At 42.9% G+C, this 24,814-nt stretch overlaps 1 protein-coding gene across 2 annotated transcripts in view; it reads right to left on the bottom strand.

The window, feature by feature from the left end:
- The window catches only part of zmiz1a (zinc finger, MIZ-type containing 1a), a 125,870-nt gene that overhangs the window by 65,141 nt on the left and 35,915 nt on the right, over positions 1–24,814 (bottom strand). For both annotated transcript variants that reach the window (XM_034100637.1, XM_034100638.1), the window contains exon 2: positions 9,216–9,333. The gene's annotated coding sequence lies outside the window, so the exon portion shown is untranslated. The remainder of the gene's footprint in view (positions 1–9,215; positions 9,334–24,814) is intronic.

Genomic DNA, 24,814 nt, shown 5'->3' with positions numbered 1-24,814 from the left:
AAACAAGAGTCAATGTTGTCTTTTGAACGGGTTACAGAGTAGGCTTGTTCTCGTGCTACAGTAGGCTCGTCTGCAAACAACAGCCTGGAGCAACCTGAATTGCAAGCTCAAAAGTAAATGTGCATGTGCACCTAACTGTTATCCAGGGTTAGCAGTGCACACACACTCAAACACAAACCGAAATCGCCTGCTCCCTTCACAAAAGCTGCTTCCTCTCCGTTTCATCACGCAGGCCAGGCTTTGTTAGTGTGCGGAAATGCCTCCAGAGGGAATGAAAATACTGGCAAGTCCCTGCAGCTCTTTCTGGAGAGAAACGCGGCGAAAAGAGACGGGTCCTGCAGCTGCAAGATCACACACACACACACACGCTACCGCACACACGTATGCCAAGTGCCCATGTAGGTTGAGGGCTCAGGTTACGTACAGAGATAACCGTGTTAACCGAAAGAACATAAACACCGGTGTGTGGTTACAGGGCTGTCAGGGCACCGGAGGAGCCAGAGGAAGCTAACACAATCTAAAGTTGGACTTGTGTTGTCGAGGCTGCCGCAAAATTATAGGCAACGTCAATTTGAAAGCCCATAGTATACCACTGCTCAAATCTGGGATTTTCCAGCCTGGGTATAACATTTGAGGAATTAGGTGACCCTGCTTCCTAGATTCATTAAGTCATACAAGGATCTTGTTGAGAGATCCAACAAACAGTTCAAGAAAGGTCAAGAGAAGTTGAGATATGTGAGAAACTTTGAGTCAGAAGTGATACTTTAACTGTGACACCTTGCTACTTATCCATGTATTTTAAATAACCACTTGTACCTTTCAAGGTTGCACAAATTCCAACCTTTGGCAATTCCCCAGTTCTACTAAGCCGCATGACAAGCAGGAAAAACTGAGAATAAACCTGGAGAGTGAAAAAACGTCACAGTTTTGGGCATAATTCCCATTGTGGGTCCAAACCCTCATCCTTCATTATAACCACATTGTTCAGCCCTGTACCTCACTAAGGATTTTACATTTTCTTAGTATTCCATTACCTCACTCCACACCATCTTGGTTGGCGAAAAACACGTGTTAGTAATCAAACGACAGCCCTCCAACAACAGATGATTGCAATCAAACAGTCGATGGCCAGCACTTAGGGCAAAAATACAGCATATTAGTAAGAAACAGAAACCCATGGTGTGTGAGGAATACATGATGTTTTCAGCAGATTGGTCTATTGTTCCAGTAATAAAACTGCAGGCACTGAGATCATCCATGTGCTTCATATCAATTATTTCCCTTTAGTGTGTTAAACGATAGAAGCCATGACTCGTATTAAGAGAAAAGTAAGAGGGCAAACAGTTGTCATTGGTATTTGTTATTTTGGTCACATCTTGTATTGTACAACATCAAATATCTTTAATATACACTGAACTGACTAGCCAGGGTATTTCTTAGAACTACTTGGAGATAGAAAATGCTGCACACAGTGAATGTCAGCTCCGTCTCACTTTGCCACCCACACTCACATTCAGTTGACCCAGGATATGTAAAAACAGCCTGCTATTTTTATTTAATATTTCATGTAAATTGTACCTCCTACACAAAACTGTCTGACTAGCATATCTTTTCATTACAGCTTCTGCAAGTTTTCAGAAATGATAAAGTCGGCTAACACTGTGTGTGCTACGTCTACATTCTGGTACTTTGTCATCAACTCCACTGAAAGGGTCTTTACAGCAGATCGCAATAGGGTTAAGGAAATACGAACCTTCAACTGGTAAACTAAATATCTTTTAGTGGTCATTTAAAAACCATTTATGTGTGCTTATTCGGACTTTGAGCAGATCGTCACAGATATTCGCTACCACAGCAATCCTTGAACTCATGTTACAAGTTTTATTTGAGATTAAATAGATCTCAACTAGTTCCAGAGATTACTGTATACACTGAAAATGAGTTATACTGTAAGGTACCGTGGATTGAAGTATATTAACCTGTATCAGGAGGTACATTCAATGATCAGATCATTTGTGTGTGCACTTGCAGCAGGCAGGCCTTTTCCTGATAAAAAGCTGATTTCAAATGTTAAAAGACCTTCAACAAAAGTTTGAAAGTTAGGTTGAACTATGCCGGCAGCTGTATGAGTATCTATGTGCTACGAAAGTAAAAGATAAGCTGTGCCACACAAGATCGTTTCCAAAGTTGTGTTTTGTTGACAGTGGAAAGGTGACTTTCGCTCTGCCCAAACAACTGACTGAAACACTGTCTTACCAGGGAGACATCAGGGGAAGGCGGATTTGAGATGTACTGACAGGAGAGGAGCTTTCAAGACAGCTGCTCGAGTTTCTCTCTGTCACTCTCTCTCTCTGACACACACACGCAAACACACACTCCGCTCCCTCTCTCCTTTTTAGCCAGTGACAGCAGGCACCCAGCGATGACATGAGGAGTGTCTCTGGCAGCCAGTAAGGCAGCACTAAACAGACAGAAATATCTGCTCTGACAGACGGACACACCGTCACCCACTACAACATGCATGCAGCTGTCAGAGAGCTTACCACTCCTCTTCCCGAGCCTCTGGTTTGATTTTCCTTTAAGCAATGCTCTCAACTCTGAACAGTGTTTCCCTCATATTTGATTTCTTACAGCTATCAAATACTGCATTGAAAAGCTACAACTCCATTTAGGTGCTTGGCGTGTGTCCAGAGAGGAGGAGGTTCAGCTTTTATTTAAGGCCAACTGTTGAGCCCACAGCCACCCTGCACTTGATCAGCATTGGCCTACACCGGTTCAGCCCTATGCCCCTTTCATTTAGTTGTTCTTTCTTTCTTCCACACAAGAATTTGCTCTCCCTCTCGCCGTCTGTCTTTTAGCTCTCTCCTTCTCAGCCTACAGCCGTTCTCAATTAGGAGGGTCAGGGAGCGGAGCGGAGAATAACTCAGGCTCTGGTATCTGGAGCTGGAAGGACCGAAAGATCAGCAGCAACGAGAAACCACTGCTACAACTCGCTGTGCCAAAAGCTGGGCTGTGTCTTTTCATGTGTGTGTGTGTGCATGTTGCATAAATCTGCCCCGTGTCAACAGGTTGTCAGTGACCTCTGACCTCCATGTTTAAACAGACGATGAATATGACAAATCAACTAATGCTCCCCATTCCAGCAGCAAATCTTTTTGGCGTTCAATTTAAAGATTCTATGGTAAAATCACCCGCACACATCTTTGCTTCGTGTGGGGAGCTACTTTAATTGCTTTGTTTCAATGGTCCCTTCTGAATGGGAGAGGAGCTCGGGGCTGCAGTTTACAAGTCTGCAGGTGTTGCATTTCAAACTGAGAAACTCAAGCTGTGAGAAGGAACACATACACTCACACACAGATCATATACAAAACAGACTATCTTCCTCTCGTACACACACACACTACAGGTGCACAACACATCTGAGCAAGGTGGAATATCCTATATTATATCCTAACATCTGTGACTCAAATATTATGCGAGACAACGTAAGTATATGACCAAACAAAGCTGAGGTATATTGAGCAGTCGAGTCAACTTGAAGGGAAGAATGGGGCTCTTGAAAGTGGCTGATACGTCCCAGTAGGCGTTACACACTAAAAGTCTGAAAGAGCCATAAATACCACCAACTTATGTGGCTTAGGGTCATGTAGGTGTTAGATAACCTCTCTGTGGCCTGTTTGTGAAAAACGACTTTACTTTGTTGCCAGAAAGCCACATTTACACAGTGTCTCCCCCACAGACTCCTTAGAAAACAGCTCTTTCAAAACTATGTTCTCCCGTTCGGTTTGAAGAGAGCAGTGTCACTATGTGAATCAAATCTGTTTGTTATAGCTGAGAGTCAAGTAGCTTGGAGGATCTCTGGCAGCGTGTCTCCTTCTTCACTGAGAGAAAGAGCAATCAGCTAAGCTTCAGATGGCATCCGACAGACTACCGATTCAATCTACTTTCTTCAAACATCCCTATTGTAATGTTCCCACACACTGCCACGCATGCCGCATTGCACACATGTCTGATAATCTATGCAAATAGGACACAGATGGACGAGTATGTATCTAATTGAGAAACATATGTGGCACACTTTTAAAGATAATCATTCTTACATCTCCCTTTGCTTTGTGTTCTCATCCCATTCCTGTCATCCTCCATTCATTCACCAGGAGTTACGTGTGAGTGCGATGCTGGCGTCTTGCCACACCATTTGTGAAATTATTCAAATGAGGACACCATGTTTCTTTTGTTTACCGGCTTGAATGGCAACACGGAAACAAGGTTGGAGTATTCATAAACGCCATTTCTCACACTCACTCTACTACAACTACCACCTCTCTCTCTCGCTCTCTCTCTCTCTCTATCTGCCTCTCTCCGTGAATGCTGCCGCGGCATTGGAGGAACGTCGCCGGCATTATGAGAAGCCATTAATGAGTGTGTGGCGTGCTGTGTTGTGATGCGTGGCATATTACAGCCATTCATCAGGGCCGGGAGACACTTGACAGGCGGACAGCCAACAGGTTGTGTAATCATATAACACAGCCATGTCAGGCCTGCCACGGCTCCGTGTCCCATTCAGGCCTCTAATGTTGTTTTCCTCTGGGTAATTGACGACGGCAGACAGAGAGACCCAGTGATGGATAACATTATGGACCGAGTGGTGCAAAAAAGATGGCGGCCTACTGATGTCATTTCAGATTACTTCAACATTGGGAGATAATTACAGGGAAATTCAGGTTTATTGCAACTTGGGTGTTATAGGCTTGGCCAACATTTCTATTGGTTATGATAGCCCTAAGTGATTGCTGAGATGTGGGAACATGATGAAATCACTAAGTCAGGCGGGGCAGTGAAACAGAAATATTAGTAATAATCTGTCACTGCAGACAAAGTTGAACCAGACAGCTCAGGTAATGATTTAGCCTTTACCTCTTAGCCTCTGTTCTCACTTTCAAAAGTTAGGTCAGCCTGGGGGTTTGTTTACAACCTCTAGGATCAACCAGCCGCTCCTGTTTCTTGCCACATCTCACTTATGGTGCGTTTCCACTGCAGCGGGTAGCTCGCTTAAAGCGTGCTGAGCCGTGCGGGGCTCGTTTTTGGTTGCGTTTCCACTTGGCCTAGTACCGGCTAGCGGGTCCTAATTCACAGTTTTTCTGGCCCCATAAAATCGTGGTTCTAGGGCCAGGAACAACCAGGCTGAGTCGGGCTGAGCATGCTAAACTAGAGAGAGAATCGCTGGCAAGGGGGCTACAACAAGATGAACATCTTTGACCGTGATTTAATTGTAATACATGTTTCAAAATGATGCCGAAGAAACAACATCCTGATACCGGTTAGTAAAAACCATGAATTAATGCTTTGACAAGTCTGCAGACAGACGGCAGGCGAAAAACCCTTTTAAAATGCGTGTTTTCTAAATGGAGCTTGGCTAAGCGAACGTTATATATGCTCCGACCGTCCACACTCACAACAACGGCCTATACGAGCTAACGGCTGTCTTGTTTTTCTGGGGCGCTCATTGAAGATGACGTCACGGCTCCGCCTACACTGCGTTACCATAGTAACTACCCCAGTTCCTAAACTGTAATGGAAGCGCAGCATTAAAGTGAGCCGGGCCTAATAAGGCCTAACCAAACCAAGCGAGGCCTGCAGTGGAAACGCGCCATTAGATACCAGCAGAAACTTGACTTTCTTACATATTTGAACCTTCTATTATAGGACATACTGTTGCCATATAGCACAATAAAAGACCAAAGTTGTATACAATGACACAAAGGGAAAAAACAAGAAAACTAAGTCAGGGTAACTTGTCTGGATGTGTCCTGATCTACTTTGTTGCACACTAATTAAAAGTGAGTATATTACTAAATAGATTTAAGAGTCATTATTGTGTCAAAGAAAAAAAAGTGTCTAAATCTATGAAAAAAAACCTTTAAATAAGACATAAATCTAAGTTATTGCATTAATTATGTTTAAACATGTCGGAGTAAAAGTGTTACGCTGGTAATTATAGTGTAGCAGGAATGCCATCTGACGCTGCGGAATGTGTTGCAAATATTCGCGCTCCTCTTACCAACGCAACAGTCAGCTGCATCAGAGAAGTAGATGTGGCCCTGAGGCTGTGTTAGATGTTGTTAAGGATAGCAAGTATCCTCACACAACCTGTTCTGCTCTGTCCCTGAGCTGGAAAAGAGAAGACAATGTTCTCTCTCATCCTCCCACACTCACCACTTTATACCTCTGCTTGTTTGTGAAATGCCTCTTGCAGCTCACAATCCAAAAAAGGCCAGCTTGTGCATGTGAAGAAGATATAAGAGGATAACCACAATGAATATCAGTAGCAAGGATAAAAATACACCTTCCTGTCTTTTGAATTACATCAGAGTCTCCTAAGCTGAAGCACCCGAAGGTGAGACTTCTAAGAGAATAAGAGTCTTGATTAGACGCATGTTGTCTCTTATTCTATCTTGCTTTTATGTCTCACCCAACATACGGTATGTCGAGTTACACAGAAAGACAGTCACAGAAAGTCTACTGCCCTCTTTCCGTCACATGGACAAGTTTACCTCAGAGAAACTCAAATCAGGAGAAGAAAAGAGATTGAAAAGATGAACAATGAAAAAAGGAAGAGGCCACAAAATTGAGGGGGAAAACAGTCAAGAATTAAAAAAAAAAAAAGAAGACTGGGAATGGGATGATAATTCCCTTGGAGTGAGTCACATCCACGGGTCTATCTAGGTCTATCTATCCATGTGGCACAAGGTGCAGACAACACACCAAAAGAGCCTCAAACTCAGACTACGTCCACTCTCTCACTCATTTGTAATGCTTTTTACATTAGCAAATGACATGGAATTGAACTGCTAAATTCAATATGAGTGGCAAGAGAGTTGATTAGAGGCACCATGGTGTGGTTGTCTTAATCTTAGTGGTCCTCAGTATTTTAACACGGCTGGTAATTTACAATGTATCTACTCCGGAGAACATATTTTTTAGTTTTTGGGTGTAAAAATGTCCAGCTGTTTAAACCTACGTTGTTTTTAAAATGTAGTTTGGCATCGGATTTCACTAATTGATTGCACCCCTACAGCACTAGACATATTTTTTAGCATGGTCAGGTCTCCTAATGCAAGGTTGCAAATTAATAATATTCCCTGCAGTGAAAGCTTTTTTAAGTATTTTATTCCCTTTTTATACAGAGCGACATTTGGAGGGCTCTTGTTACTGATTAGTACCCAAAAGTGTAGTTACAAATCTGAGGAGGTGCAACAGCTAGACTCTATAACCAAGTCGTAACCCTTTAACACAGGACTATAAATTTCACCTTCAGTGTGGACACGACACACTGAAGGAATCCACCCAACTATTACACCCTCAGACACACACACACACACACACACACACACACACACACACACACACACACACACACACACACACACACACACACACACACACACACCACACACACACACACACACACACACACACACACACACACACACACACACACACACACACACACACACACACACACACACACACACACACACACACACACACACACACACACACACACACACACACACACACACACACACGAGTACTCACACACAACCCTTCCTCTCTACTCACTCTGAACTCCATTGCCTCACAACAGCCACAGTGTTCAGTGTCAACAGTGGTCACACTATGTGGTGCGAACATTAAAAATGCATCCAATTAAAGCTGCAGGGAAAAATACTCCTCTGTAAACTGCAACAGTCTGTAACATGTTTGCAACGATGATAGGCTTTCTAAACGGATTAATCCAGAGCAGCTCTGCATTACTCATCCTGGCTGGCTGTCTAGCCAAATTCTGCCTCAATTGCACAGTTGTTTGATCAACTCTTAAGCGAGAGAAGGAGAAAAAAACAAACCGATAAAACAGAGTCCATGGATTCCAGGCGAGCTGAATACAGTGAGACAGCAGCAGAGAAACGCAGCAAATCTTGTCTTCCCATACTTTCATGTGTCTACAGTTGTGCGCTGTCACATTCTGCAGCTCTGTTCTGTCGGCAGGTAGCGTTCTCTCTTTATTTCACTGTGCATTACTTGTCACATTGCCGATGGACGGCGCGTGTGTATGCGTGTTTAACCTGTCGCTTTCTGTGCTCTGACATCCGTGTGCTTATCGCTTTGGCTGAACCCTGCTAGTTGTGCATGTGTGTACAGTATCTTTGTCTGTCTGTCCGTCACATACGTGTGCATGTGTTTGTGTGCGAGGCAGATGTTCCCCGGGCGGTGCCATTGCTCAGTGTTCACACACACTAAGGAAGATTAACCAGCACTTTATTTATTTATTTGCTTCCTGGATCTGCCCACACCCGCCCTGCAAACCAGCCCCCAATCCTCCTTAATCCATGGTGGCAAAGAATCCAGGAGGAAAGGCAAAACTGCACAACTGGAGCTGCAGAGTTTCTACACCACTCTGAAGCTACTTTAAAAAAGTGACAAACTTTTCTGGTTCAGGGCCATGAGAAAAATGTGAATTGCAAGTGCATAGACGTTTGGATTGGAACTAGAATAAAGCTTTCAATTTAAACAATTGGGATAATAAAGTGCTTATATTCAGTTAAAAAAATAATTACATTACTATTTTATGCAACCTAACTCTACAAAAAGAAAAGTAAAGCCTGAGAGAAAGCAGCCTATAGTTAATGTAGGACTGAGACTGGGTTAGAAAATGACTTTGCATGATTCTTTGGAGGAGAAACTCATTTGTACAGATCTGTCTGTTAAATCATCTTATAGATTAGTCAAAAATAATCAAAGAAAGCTGCAATGCATTTTTGCTCTATTCTCCAGTCCCACATATTCCCATTGTAAAAAAAAAAAAATATCGAAAAAACAAATGTCTTGAATTACAGCCCCATGGTTTTGTTCTATTCTCCAAGTACTGACACTGGCCACAGGCTTCTCAACGGGGACTGGCTGGGTTTTTTAGATGGAGCCAAACAGTATCCTGCACAGCCCCTCATAAACAGCAGCTGCAGACTGCTCAGTTACCAGTTCCTCCCCGGCTGCCAGCCAAGGAGGATCCAATCAAATCCAGCCACATTACTCCCTCACTTTGCCCTTGCGTGCCAAGTCTTCTCCGGATCGTGAAAAAAAAAAAGCCAAGACTAAACCAGAGAGCGTGCAAAATCACCAAGCTTAGGATTTTAAATAAATAATCGTCTTTTTACCTGTGTGTGAACTTTGACCTTGGTTGTACTGCAGCTGAGGTGGCCTCCCCCTCCCCCACCCCGCCCTTCATGTATTCCTCAAGCACGGTCCTCTTCTGACCCCTCCTTAAGCGGTGATCTGAGGGGAGGGAAGACATAAGAAAAAAGGCTGTTACATTTCTTTTAATGGAGTGCCAGGGAGAACCTGGTTTGGACAGAGGACAAATGGATCACAGAGAAATACACCCAAGTGTTGAAAAATGTATGCAGGACGCCAAGAGGGAGTTTGCTATACTGCCCCATTTACTCTACCTCCTAACCCTGCCGGCGAGCCAATGAACCAATGAACGACTGCACCACCTATCACAGTGCCCTGTCTGTATACTGCAGCAGTCCTGTATATTCCCCCCCCCCCAACGCGACCCCACCCCCTACTGCACAGGAACAATGTCCTTCCTAAAGGTTATCAGCAGCCCTGGCGCTTGGTCAGCTCTCATCCTGAGTCCATTACACACACAGCGGCTGGATTCACTGCCTTAATACACCTCTCTTAGTCTCTCCTCACTGCTCCGCTGCACCCTTTACAGGCTGATACAAATCCAGCATAGGCCCGCGACACACATACACAGGTTTCGGGATTAGCCTGCCAGCACAAAGCCACTCTGTGTCTGTAGACATCTGCCATGCACTTCAATTCGATTGGTGTGAGTTTTTTACGAAAACGGTGATGAAATACCATATTAGCCTGCATATTACACAACCCTGAATGTCAAACTAATCCCTCCCCCTTCGCCCCCCCACCCCTTTGCAAGACTTGTTTAGCCGTGCTCGGGCCATCATCGGGTCAACAATTCAATTTGTCAAATACTTTATGACAAAATTCCTAGAAATAAAAACAACCTTAACCCTTCCTAGAATTACAATCAATATCAACTTGAGGCTTACTTTGTGTTTGGCGATAATAAAATAAAATTGTTGTTTGGATTGGCATGCCAACAAGCTTAACTGAGATGGTTAACCACGTCAGTATCAGAACGTTATCACCATCACTGTGTCACATGTTAGCAAGCTGATGTTAGAGTTTAGCTTAAAGCCCCTGCTGTGCCAAAGCAGCTCGGCTGTACAGTAGGAGATGCTATTATATTTTTAAGCGTGGGTGTAGACTCTATTTAGGCTAAAAACATTTACATTATTACATTTCAACACTCTTTTATGTATTGTCATATTTAGAAATACACTTTATCTTCATAATGGATCATAAAACAAAAGTACTCACACATTGCTGCCCTGACCCCAAGAAGACAAAGAGTCAATAATGCTAATAAAATAAAACACATTTAGCGAACATCCATAGTAGAACTATAGAGGAAACAAATTACTATGTTAGGTGCTTCTGGGCTTAGCATCTCTTATCCTTTATTTTTTGCATTTAAGAAGTGGCTATTTTTAATTCCTTATGATACAAAGGCTACAAACAGCCTAGTATACAGCACTCTCTTAAAGCAGCAGGCACAATCACACTAACACAAAAGACACAAGGAAAGTAAGGTTTTAATTATTTTCTTAACCTTACTTCTGATGGAAAACAGAATCAGAGATTAACATTTTTAGTTTTTAACTTAAATTGTTCTGAGAAAAAAGTCCTCTAGAAAGAAATAATAATAATAATAATAATAATCTTTAGCACTGGTGCAAACAAGCTTCCTCTGCTTCAGGCTGCCCTCAAGGCCATTCTCCAAGTGGTACAGTATAGCTTGATATTTCTAGTCAGATTTAAAGACATTTTGGCCAGTTGGACACATCCATATACAATGAAAAATATATGGGGAAGTAGAAGAGATTTAATAATCAGTAATACTGGAAGAAACAACAAACAAAAAAACGATATAGTTAGTTGTTTCAGTGTAGCTTTGTCTGTCTACACCAGGGGTGGATACGGCCCGCGAGGCCATTTGATGCGGCCCTCGAGGTAATTTATAAACACACGCAAAAAATTAAAGAAATCTAGACCGCAAAATAAGTGCCTGTTTTTCCTGGCCGAGGTCAGGGTCCTTGAACACAACACAAGCCTAACATGTCATCACGTGGTATATGTCTCGTCTGACAGGGGTGCAGTTCTGCCGGAGAGCACCAGAACGCCGCTCCAGCATTTCCAAAAATTGCAGTAGCCATAAGGAGCCGTACACATGCCGCAGCTTTTGCGTGGCTGTGTCATTTAGTTGTAAAGTGGTGATCTGTTCTGTTCTGCGATCTGTTCATCTGTCATACTGATCATACAGTCAATAACTTGACTGTTATTAGCATCTGGTTAGCTAGCTATGCTAACGAATATAAGAAGCTTTTTCTACAACCAGTGATGGAAAGGCACATCTTTATATGATCATTATAGTTATTAAAAAACAAGAGAATAAAGGAAAAACTGGTATAAAATACTATATGACAGTAAAAAAAAGTTGTTAAATAAACAAGAATACAGTTTAAAAGGGGAGTGATTTGTAAAATATCTATAAAGAAAAAGAAAATCTGCTTACAGTTCGGTGTTGAGAGATGTATCCATAGATCTCCTAATGTTGCTCTCACACCAGATTGATGCCTTTAACTTCAACATTTAAAAATATATATTCCCGGGGGAGCATGCCCCCAAGAGGAGGTTAGGTTAGGTTAGGTTAGGTTAGGTTAGGTTAGGTTAGGTTAGGTTAGGTTAGGTTAGGTTAGGTTAGGTTAGGTTAGGTTAGGTTAGGTTAGGTTAGGTTAGGTTAGGTTAGGTTAGGTCCCCCCCCCCCCACACTTAAATCATGTTCACATGGATAGGAAACTAAATACATTTGCACACATCTTGTGTCCACATCTTTCTGTTTTGGTGGTCATGCCACAACCATTTATGTTTATTAAGGATCCCCATTAGCTTTTGCTCTTGATAAAAGCTACTCTTCCTGGGGTCCAAACAATACAACAATAATACAACAATAATACAACAACATTCAAGACATAATTCCTGACATCATTAACAACATCAACAATTTCCAACATCATCAACAATCTCATCCACTTTCAATATCAATCTCAGTAATCTCAGTAAAATGTCTGGATTCAGAGGTTGCTTTTTCTTTGCAAAGCATGAAAGAAAGGCCAAATGAATGGGCTGTGATTTTAGTATTTTTAAGCAGAGGTCAATAATTTGTACGGCCCTCAGAGGATGTTGTAAAAATTGAAATGGCTCTTGAGAGGAAAAAGGTTCCCCACCCCTGGTCTACACCATGTGTACAGTGCATGATTTAAAACACAAATCGGGGTAATAGTATGCCACACTAAGTAGATTTCCACATGGCAGGAGTTTAATGAAGTTAGGATCAAATTAAAGTGTTCAAAAGTGATATCTGAAATAAATACACATGAACTTAAAATATGAAAGTTTACAAAAAGTGAAGAAAAAAAAGTCTTCTCAAATCTAAATCTTAAACACACTATTGATATTTTGAACTGTTCATGGATGATTTGAATAGGAGGGGCGTTTGGAGGGAATGGGGCCCCTCATACATCTTAACACCTGCTTGTTCATTTAATCCATGAGAAGAAGGGAGCATACTGAAAAACATACTGTGGGAAGAGGGGGTGGATTTTGGACTCGGGCCAAAAAGAAGAGGACAGGGTGGAGAAAAAACCCATAAATACGCGGGGAGGCGAGCAGGTGTCGCAGACAAATGTGATTTACAGGGTCTGTGTCCCGTACTGTGCTGACAGGTAAGCCTATTAGGTTGATATTACCCAGCTATAACACGCACCGATAGACCCTCTTAAAAACGCCTGTGCAGTGAGAGTGTTGAGGTTATGGATTTAAAAAGACTATAATATCACATTGTTAAGTTGGCCATAAATTGTTCAAATCAATGTTATTATTATATAATCAAATTGTTTTTTAATTAGTTGTATCAATTACATTGGTTTTCATCATTGAGCAACCGTACAAGGGATGTTTAGCTGGCTTAATGTCAGTAAAACAACAACATGGTGTGTCACAGCAGAGGACAGGTACTAGTTTAAGAGAAAATCTAGGCAAATCGTTTTTCATATACTTGGAAATTACATCAGGCTTCAAAGCCAAAGAGTGCGAGAGAGAGTTAAAAACTGAGCTGGCAGAGCATTTCCGCACATCGGAAACTGCCGGGGAGCAATCACTGAAGAATGCAAACGTTTATGCGAAACTAAATGCACTAGAACATCGAGCGGAGATCTGCAATCGAGTTTCACTTGTAATATTCACTGCATGAGAGACACGAGACTACAAGGAAATTGCTACCACTTGAGGAGCACACTACAGATGGTGTTGAGAGCAACACAGCACTAAGCAATGTGTTCCTTAATAATGTGGTGAATATTGAAGTGAAAAGCCGAGTGCTTCGTACTAGCTTTTGCAGACTCCTTTTTTTTCTGTCAGAAGTGTGAACTCTTTCATCCCGGATATAAGAGGCTGCGGTGAAATCCTCAAAGAAACTAATCGTGTTAAATGAGGTTTGTGTCTGTATCCATGACTTTTGAGTGTGTGTTGGCAGTGGGGGGTTATAGGTGCTTCTGAGAGACTAAAAACCCCTGTCACCTTTGAATATAAACTCTGTGTCAACTCTCCACTCGACTCCATTTTCATAATTGTGCTTGGTATTACTCTCTTATCAGTTCAATCCTGGTAATCGTAGCTGTTCATTGACTGAGATAAACCAATTTTCTGCGCAAAGCCTTTAAAGTGGTTCAAATGCGGGAGATGACAAAGCCCAAGTTTTCCTGTTAAAAGCCCTTAACACCGCAACGTTTACTTTAGCTTCCTGAGGGCAATCCTAGTCTCAAGCGGATGCTCAATTCATACAGCCACTCACTCACACGAGCACATAGACACACACACACACACACACACACACACACACACACACACACACACACACACACACACACACACACACACACACACACACACACACACACACACACACACACACACACACACACACACACACACACACACACACACACACACACACACACACACACACACACACACACACACACACACACACACACACACACACACACACACACACACACACACACACACACACACACACACACACACACACACACCTTATCGTCCAAGGCTGAGGAAGCAGAGGCCAACCTCATCTCCTTAAAACAGGCAGGGCTGTCCCTGGGCGTCTTAACACAACTCATCAACGGTTAAACCAGAGAAAGGCAGAGCAGTACAAATCAATGCCCCCCCACACGGCAAACAGCAGTCAATGATGTTAGGTGGAAGAGGAAAGTGCTAGAATTTGCAGCAGCATCTGGAGAGGTAAGGAGAGGCAGGAGGGAGGAGAAAGGCTATGTTAAGCTAAAAGCGGTAAGCTAATATATGTAATTGATTACCTCTATGCAAATAGGAGGGCCAGAAAATGCAATTTAAAGCAGCAGAGTCTCTGAAATCGATTGGCACCGTGAGTGAGGGACGTCATTTCCCTCTAGCCAAGATAAAACACTTTACTATGAGCTGTCAGATATTTATCAGGAGGAAATTAGCAGAGGAATACAATTTTCCCAAAACAAACAGGTCAAGTGTTTCTCATCCTTGAGTTGTCTCTCTCTCCTGTACTATCTTCCGCTCTGATATCATCATCTGTTATTTCCTCCCGTTTAAATGGCAACTGCGAGAAGGCAGGGGCCGCATGTCATTCAAACAGATCATTTGTAATAAAATAAAAAAACCCATGCAGGCTGGCCCCGGCAGGAGCAGGTTGTTGTTTGAAAACTGAGAAGATGAGGTCTACGTTTCGCCTCGGCTCCCGGGAGCAACCCCGGCGCCCGCACGTACACTCTGACGTAAGACTGTCCTGGATCTCAGAGCCAGATCTCACCAAAACAATATTTGCGTTTTTCGCCTGCAGTTTGTTCCTGGCTGAAAAGAGGGGAAGGGGGGGGGGGGGGGTGAAGAAAGAAAGAAAGAAAAAGAAAACACTCATGGAACAGAGCACAAAAGAGATGTGGAAGCAGGCAGCAGCCCACACAAGAGAGAGAGAGAGGAGGGTGGCTCGGCGTCAACATCAACACCGGTTCTGCAGTCATCGCTCAGCAGGTAATTATGATAACAACATGTTCCCTAGGCAGCTTCTCTCTGATTTAGTTTCTAAGCACTTACCCTTCCTAAAATCTCCTCCCGATAACATCTGATATGATTACAAAGTCAAGATCCCTTTCAAGGAGTGCCCACTTACGTGCCTCTAATTTGGTGCATAGTAACTCTCCCTCTTGTGACGGCTCAATGATGCTTTTCATCTTATTGCGTATGCTTAGTTAAGATGCTGCACTGTTCAGATTTCCATAACATTTCAGAAGATGCCATGACATAAATGAACCTCACCTTAGTCTCCCAACTGTTATTGAGCGCCCCACTGCCAGCTATTCTTCTCGATTGTAAACACAGCATTGCCACATGGGGAATACATAATTTCATTGTGTGTGTTATCATCCAGTTTTAACAGTGGGAGGTTGGCCCTGAATGGAGTCAGCAGAGTTGACCCTGTGATTACCTCTGCGATGAGGCATTTTCCTTTGCTGTCATCACAGCCGACCCCTTAAACAGCCAGCGCTGCTCAACAACCTCAACAGCAACAAGGCTAGGCTGTTGACATACTGAAGACATTTAAGATAATCCCAGAGATGTCTCTGTGTTTTCCAAGATTACATCTTCAAAGGGGAAACGCGGCCGGCAGCCTCTACTTGAAAGGGAGAGAGATGCGGAGGGCTCTTGTTCTGAAGGAGGGGGCGGAATAGCTCAAGAATGCAATCATGGTTTTGGAGTGGAAGAAGGCCTGTCCTGGCTAGCTAAGCTGGCGGGTGGTGGAGAGGACTGGAGAGAACACACCTGTTGGATGGGACAAACAAAGGACTCTCACCTGTGTGACTGTACAAAGGCTGGAAATCACACAGTTCATCTCTGGCCCTGCCCTGCCTTTCATAGTGTGGTGTTCTGTCAGGTTAGAGGACTAAATGGTCTGGTTCAGAGGGAAAACAACTCACTACACAGAATTACAATACATTACTTTGTAGAAAATGTTATTTGGAAAAGTTTTGTCTCTTCTATATGGCGGGGAAAAGCACCGATACCAGTTAAAAGTAGTACTCTTAAAGTGATACATATACTACTTTAGTAATTAATTTGATACCTATTATGTGAAACAAAGCATTCAGTGAGTTGCGTACAATTCAAACCACCACTCCTCCCTATTCAAATGATAATACATTTTAGAAAGCGTCTAAATTATGATATTTATTTATACCCCTCGTCTGACTTTACCACACACCGCAAATGAATAGGTTTAAGATGCTGCAGTAATAGGCTAATCAGATTACATTTTAAAAAATGCTTGCAGTGAATAGCTGCCAGAAAATCTGTGCAAATACACTTTTTGTTTAGATCTAGGTACAAAATAATTACATGCGGGTATCATTAGACTCACAAGGAGAGTATGTCTTGTGTTTTATCCAACGTCTAAAAAAAAAAAGGTTAACATTTCTGTTTCATTGAAGCTGATCTATATGTGTTTCGATGCCACAGAAAACTGATCCTTCTGAATTTAAGCTTAAAAATGTTGCAGTGTGATGAGCAAATGAAAAAGAATGGTCAGACCATATGGATAGCCAACATGATAAGGTCTCAAAATTGCTTTTAGGGCTCTCTGTGATGCTTCGTTTACAATGTAGGTACATTTAATTGACATTAATTCTGCACATTATTTGATGTGTCTGTTGCAGGCCAATACTAAATATTTTGCACACTCCTTTATGTATGTTTTTATTGTACACTTGTACTACTACTAAGCTATTATGTGCTAGTGTAAAAAAAAGCTTTTGGGACATTTTAGGTCAAATCACAGTGTGGTCTTTGTCTTAAAGTCATCTTTTGAAAAATGGGACAAAGTGTGGTGTTTGCCAAGTAAAGAGAACTTGGAGTTTCTTAATCCCAGAGGGAAAATCTGTCCTCTGCATGTGACCCATCCTGACTATTTAGGACTTAGGAGCTTCCTGTACTGTGGGTGCTATAACTCCAGTGATCGTAACTTAACTGCCGCTTAGCCTCCAGACAATTCTCTCCCACAGTGATGCACTTTACATACTGCATCATCACAAAGCATTTTTAGCATTCATCTGCGAGGAGCTGTGAGCTGCTGAGCAGCTACTTTACATCTCCCAGCACAAAACAAGCATTAGAGATGCTAAATGAAATGTGTCAACAACAAATTGCTTCGGAAATATTAAATAAAAGCAAGAAATTATGACTCATATCTTCAACAAATGTCAGCGGTGACGTCCTCTGTGGCTGTGAGCGTCTCTAAATGACTCATGGAAGTGTTCACTGACGTGGCTCTGATGGACAGAGAAATCACTCGGCAGTATACTTTCCTTCCAGTGACCGGGATTATGAGAACATGAGTACTAATTATAGTACGGGACTATTTTTGACACGTAACACGGGGGAGAACAGAGAAGTTATATGAACACTATTTAATCACCGTCTACCACAGCAAACAGCAGGCAAAACAAGTCTTTGTGCTTGTTTTCTGCTCAGTCCTGTGGCTGGGAGACATCATCAGTGAGTCAGCAACCAGAGCCCAGAGCGGGGATCAAAAAGTACCGAGTGAGGTCTGTCCATCATCAGCTGCACATACTGTACAGAATGAGAAGGCACCAACACCCATACAAAGAGGCAAAAGTCACACAACCACCAGAAGGCTATTTTTGAGTGGCGCAAGAAGAGATGGAGGAAAACAAATATGTCACCAGCAGGAGGCTGGGTAGACGGATCAGTTGAATCATAATTGAGTCTCACAGAGAGGAACTTATTTTAAGCCGCTTCCACAGCCAACCTGCAAGAGCGTTCCCCAAAAAGGCAAATATTTTTAAAAGCAGCTTGGCCAACGGCAGGCGGTTACGGCCTAAGTTCAGCACAGTGAATTCTCTGCTGCGAATATGTGCGTGTTCATGTGGGCGGCGAACGCTTTATACCCTTATACCCTTATACCGTGATTTAAACCGTTTCCCCTTTGCCCCGTCTCCCATCATTGAAATGACTGCAAGTTACCGTGTAGCAGTGTCAACGCAGCATTAGACCGAACACCAATGAACAGCAACGTAAATGTAGGCAGACAAAGCAGCATTAGGTACAGCATGGTTCCTCTGAGCGAGCTCTGCGATGGGCCCCTCCTCCGTCCCTCCAGCCTCACTGGCCACGGTTGAAAAATTAATGCAGCAAACTGACAACACTTAGGGCCTCCTTCCCTCTCTCTCTCTCTTTCTCTCTCTCTCTCTCTCTCTCTCTCTTGCACTCTCTCTCCCCTCCCCATGTACCAAACAGGATCAATTACCAAAGCAGGGCTCCACTCAGTAGCGCTAAAGAAACAAGAGGCACTCTCCATCATAGCTGTGTGTGTGTGTGCACGTACAAGTGTGTGTGTGGGGTTCGGGCAGGCTTATGATGAGCAGAAAGAGGAGGAGGAGGTGGTAATAGTCTGTTTGCTTCTCTCTAATGACAGCGGCAGAGTGGATTAGTGAGCCTCCTTACCCATCAGCATCACTCCTCCCAGTAAGTGACAGAGCATGTTAATAACCAGTTGTGGCCACTACCAGGAGGAAAGAAAAGAGGGATGCAGGAGGGCTTATGAACCCAAAAAAAAGGTCTAAATGTGCGTTATGCGAATCACAGCGTTTCGTCCATTCGCCTTCATTTGTATGCAGGTGGAGATTTAGAAGAGTTCCATTTCTACAACATCAGCCAAGTTATTCAAATGCAGCACATCTGACTGGAGAGGATAACATAAAGAAAGGCATCAGCAGAAATGGCAGCAGGCAGTAATCCCCTGGCCAGGCCACTTGTGTTTGCCGCGCAGGCAGGCAGCGCCGTCAGTGGCGGCGCCCATACAGGCCTATCAGTGGCAGCCATAGGCTCCTCTAATAACTCTGCTGCTGCTCCGCGGTGCAAGGACAAACAGACAGACGGACAAACAGACAGACAGGTTTCACTTCCCACTTAAAGAAAGAGCCTGAGCACCAGGTATCAAGCCTGTCGCTACGTGTGTGTACTCTAAGTGCATTTACTCACTTTGTAGCGTGTAGTGTTCCGACAGCTTCTCACAGGATGTCACTTTCATCTAAATGCACTCCAATGTTGACCGGCAGATCTATTAACCCCTCCACACACACACAGATTTAGCATTTATGATTGGTTGACTTAACTCAGTATGAGCACATCTGACTCCAGAATCATTATCACCATTCAAACAGGTCAAACGTGGCGCTTGCAGCCTCTTCTTTGTGATTTATGCCTTTGTGCTATTACCTCTGTTCGCATTAATCTCCATCTGTAAATCTAATCACACCGCCTCACCATCGAGATTCCTGGTGCTTTCAGGACAGGAGCCGTGGCCGATGGGAAACAGCTTATGTAAATGCACGTCTATTGACACAAGATGGGCAGCGCGCCGTTGCCCGCTATGACACCACGCGTCGATGATGGTACAGATAAAAACATTTTATTGTTTTTTTCTTTTCATTTGCTGTCAGCGTTCATCTCTATCTTTAAATACCTTCATCTTGATATACATTCATATCACAAGGAGCGTTTTTCCCCCAGCTCATCTTAAGAGACTGAGGTTGTTTTTACTGAAGGGAATGAAGTAAATGCACACGCAGTGCTGCAGGACTCAATTCCTAGTCAATGAATAACTCAAATATTGACACCACTAAATGAGGGTGTCACTCAGATGACACAAAAAAAGAGCAGCATAGTCAAATGGAATAGCTTCTAGGCATTTTCTGCACTTTTGTGAGCCAATAATCATTACCCCCAGAAAGGCTCCACAACCAATTGAAGCGTCATGAAAACATCTACTCTCGCGTGCCTTGAAGCAGTCTTGGAGCACTTTGAGCAGAGAGGCCAGACTCCACAAGCCGTATAAAGACTTAATCAGGTCTCCGGTGTGGAAGTGCAGCAGAGCTTCAGGAGAGAATTCCCTCTGCAAGGGCTGATGGAAACCTTGGCGATGACACAGAGAAGAAGCCTGCTGGCCTGTCAGCTCGTCTCGCTGCGGCTCAAATCGGCACTCGGCAGAGGAGGACTTCCACTGACACGCACTCGTACACTGACACGAATCTCCAGCATCACTTCAAACATCCACTCAGTCCCTCAACATCATACTCGACATGTGCCGTGTGCGTGAGACAGATTCTCAGCATAAAGACGGGGTGAATCACTCCAACTATTAAATGAGATATTGTGGCGGTGGCACACAATCTTCGCATGAAGCTAGCTGCACCCTAGGCTGTGGGGAAGATTAACTGTCAAAGGGTATTTTACGTTTATTTGGGGACTAATGTATACATCAATTTGTTGCAATCTTCTGTTCTGCATCTGCCTGACCTATATCTAAACCATTTCTAAGCTATTTCCATTCTAGACACATTTTCATTTGATTAATAAAACATAAACCTAGGATAATATCAATGAGAATTTTAGACGTCTTGAAACACTTTCCTTTGATGAGAACAGATAACAAACAAGCTGATGCTAATTGTTGCAATCTGTTGCAAGAAGCAGTTTCTAAATGCACAACATACAAGCCCCGTATGAGGAGAGCTTTTACAGCAACCAATACAAAGCCCTATTTCCTTTGACAGATATAATCAACTCACGATTTTAAGATGGTGACTGATATTTTATGTGCCACCAAAATGCAAGGAGAGAGCTTTTAATAATTGATGGTGCTGGAGCAGGGAGATTTTTAACCGCTCTCCTCCCGTTATCAATCATTAATGGAGTTTCCATCAAAAACACTTCAACCCCTCAAGTATCAAATCTCTCTTGAAGGTGGAGGGCTCATACTCAAACATCCCACTTAATCAGAGGGCACACAATGTACTCTCCCTTTCTCTCATTTCCGCATGTGCAAATTAAGATAATAACAGCACAAATTGCTAAATTGTTCACAGCGCAAGTGTAAAAGTAGGCATTTGTAGCTAAGGTCTCCTTGTGAGTGATGAGGGTTAATGGGAACATTCTAAATGTTTAAATCACAGGGGGGAAACAGCTTGCAAAGCAGCATCTTTCCCTTCTTTCTCTGGTTGCTGTATACACACAGAATTGTTTAAATCTCTGTCTATCTATCTGGCTCGCTCTACTCTGCAAGGCCTGCCCGGTCAAAGTCATGAAGGACGCGATGTGCATCAGACACACGCACAAAGGGCCTTTACACCGATGTTCCCCTTTAAAACTACCACAAGGTTGAACACACTGCTGCATGAGCACGCTAAGATGCAAAAACACACACATCTCAAAGTCCACCCCCAGCTGAGGTTACACTGTGTAAAATGTACTTGTATCACTGCAGCAACTCCACAGCCACATAACCATCTTACACACACACATCAGACTGAACGAGCGGAGCAGCTAAGTGATAGCAGGTATGATAGAGTATTCCTAATTACCCATCAAGGTGGTTTTGACAGGGCTGTGTGTCATGGCGCAGTGCCAGCAGCAACTTGGTTCTGTTTGATATGTAGCTGCATCCGAGTAGCGGGTGGTACACCGGAGAGCTGCAGTGGCACTCTTTCACTTTCACTTTTTACTCTCCCCCTGCCCCCCACCCAGACTCGCACTGTCCTGTTTCACTGGCCCGACCTTGCCTGTCATCAGTATAAAACGCTTTTTTCTTGCTGCTGCATAACAGGCACACAGAGAGGATACTAAGAGGATACTAAGAGGATCCTACTTGTCTCGAGAGTTCTGGTGCAGGCTCTGCTTTTATTTAAACGAGGAAAGGATGTTTACATGCAGTGCTAGGATTATCATTTGCTTAATGGAATAATGGACAGACAGAAAACATATTTTATTAGCTCTCTGAGGTTGTAAAGCACTGTAGAGTGTAACATAGCTTTGAGATTAATGGTAAAGCAAGCTTGCTTACTTACTTTAATAATGTTAATATGCTTACGTTTAACAGGTATTGGTTAGGCTGGTATTGTTTACCATGTTTACCGTCCTAGTTTAGCATGTTAGCGTTACAATATGTTTGAACTACTACTTAACACAAAATACAGCTGATGCTAATGAAAATTAGGGCTTCATAATTATTACTGAATTAATCACAATTACAATTTCCTACCATGGCCAAGACCTACCATGATTTAATTACATAATCCACTTTGATATTGTTATAATATTTCATAATGTTTCAAATGTGTGTTACTAAATGTTGTAGTTTCAGAGTAGAAAAGTTATCGACAACAGGTATACATTTTCAGTGTTTCCCACAGATCTGAAATATACTTGGGGGGGTGTTGGTAGCGGCAGGGGGGTGTGGGGGTTGAGGTGACGTGTAACAACATTAACATTAACCTTTCTGTTGGTCGCTTGTTAGCAGACCCTTCACACGATGGCCGAGCGAACAGGTACAGGCAGGGCCCATAGTGATAGCCCTATAGTTTAAATCTACTACCCACAAATAAACATATGGACATGGGTTACTATTTTAAAAAAAATGGTAACTGTATTTAGGATCCTATCAATGTGATTTTAAGATTTGTTTTTTTAATTTTGGAGTTAAATGCATCAATCTGGTGCATTTTGAGGGGGAAAATAAAGAGACTAGCGCCCTTTCTCATTTCTCCAACTCCCCTCCTCGATACTTAGTCCCGCCCACAGGAGATGGGAGAGAGGAGCCGAGGAGGGGAACCGAGGAGAGAGGAGGGGAAGCAGCAGGCGTTTAGAGAATGAGAACTCCTCTGAGCGGTCATTTTAACGAGACGTCCAAATGATGACAGGAGGCACAGCAGCCTCTGTCTGATGGACAGATGTGTTCATGATGACTTATATATTTACTTTTAATTCATTCACAGTGCGGTATAATGAGACAATAACAGGCTACAGATGCGGACACACACACATATATGTATATGTATATATTTATATAAATATATACAATTTCAGAATCAAACAGAGCACTCATAATAACGTAACACTATCAGACTGGATATATCCGCCCCCCCCCCTCTCTGGTCGCTACAATGAGGAAAATAAATTACGTGCCAAAAGTTTTATTTACAAGTATTAAAAGTAAGCAGAGGGACACCAAACCAAACCCGAGACCTGTCCTGTCCGCTGCATCTACGCACACACTGTACCACACACACCTACACCACTCACACACGCAAAACAGCTCCTAAAACAGGCTACAGCCGTTATGTATTTTATTATGTGAAGCACTAAATGGTTTTAGAAAAATATCGACTCTTTGTAGATATCTACTAAACTAAAGCAAATAAAGAGCGTAGGCCTGTTATATTGAGTGATATATATTATACACACTGCTCTGCTTTCTGCACGGACAGCTGTTCTCTCTGGAAAACATCGCGTAGCGATGAAAGCAGTTAATAAATAATATCCAAGGGACGCATGCAGAGCTGTCATTGGCTGAGATAAGTCTGGCCGTGCGTCACGACTCTTTGAAACATCTCTGTTCCCGGAAAATGCATCCACGAAGGAGCCGTGAGGACGGAGACCCATCAGTGTATCCCTCGGTTAGAGCTCCTCCAGAGAGCCTCCTTGACGCTCGATCCTCGAAGTGCATTTAGAGAAATGAGATGTCCTTCAACAGGGCGCGCTGAAATTCATTTCCGGGTCACTATCGGAGGACCGAGGAGTCGAGTAGGGGGATTTGATGAAATGAGAAAGGGCCTAGATCTATGGAAACACCTGATTAAACAAAACTGTATACATTTCAATAATCATAAAATCATGGCCATAACCAATAACATCCCATTCCAATGAAAAATACACTGAAACTTTTATTTTGGTTCATTTATAGTTGCGAGTGTGTCTGTGCTCCTGAATCAGCCTCTCCTCCCTCCCCTCCCTCCTCTCCTCTCCTCTCCTCCCTTCTCCTCTTTGAAGCAGCAGCAAAGACTAGTTTTAGCTCTCAACAAGTTTTAAAAGTGTATCTTACCCTTTTTTCACCTAGTTAACTTTTTATTTTTTATTCATGCATATTTTACTAATCACTACCCTCTCAAATGGAAATATGTGTTTACAATACAGTGGGGCAAAAAAGTATTTAGTCAGCCACCAATTGTGCAAGTTCTCCCACTTAAAAAGATGAGAGGCCTGTAATTTTCATCCTAGGTAAACTTCAACTTTGAGAGACAAAATGGGGGGAAAGAATTCAGGAAATCACATTGTAGGATTTTTTAATGAATTAATTGGTAAATTCCTCGGTAAAATAAGTATTTGGTCACCTACAAACTCCACTATGGCCAAGACCAAAGAGCTGTCAAAGGACACCAGAAACAAAATTGTAGACCTGCACCAGGCTGGGAAGACTGAATCTGCAATAGGTAAGCAGCTTGGTGTGAAGAAATCAACTGTGGGAGCAATTATTTACAAATGGAAGACAAACAAGACTACTGATAATCTCCCTCGATCTGGGGCTCCATGCAAGATTTCATCCCGTGGGGTCAAAATGATCACAAGAACGGTGAGCAAAAATCCCAGAACCACACGGGGGGACCTAGTCAATGACCTGCAGAGAGCT

The sequence above is a fragment of the Pseudochaenichthys georgianus genome, chromosome 15 (genome assembly GCF_902827115.2).
Source record: "Pseudochaenichthys georgianus chromosome 15, fPseGeo1.2, whole genome shotgun sequence".
NCBI lineage: Eukaryota > Metazoa > Chordata > Actinopteri > Perciformes > Channichthyidae > Pseudochaenichthys > Pseudochaenichthys georgianus.
This window is presented reverse-complemented; position numbering and strand designations above follow the sequence as displayed.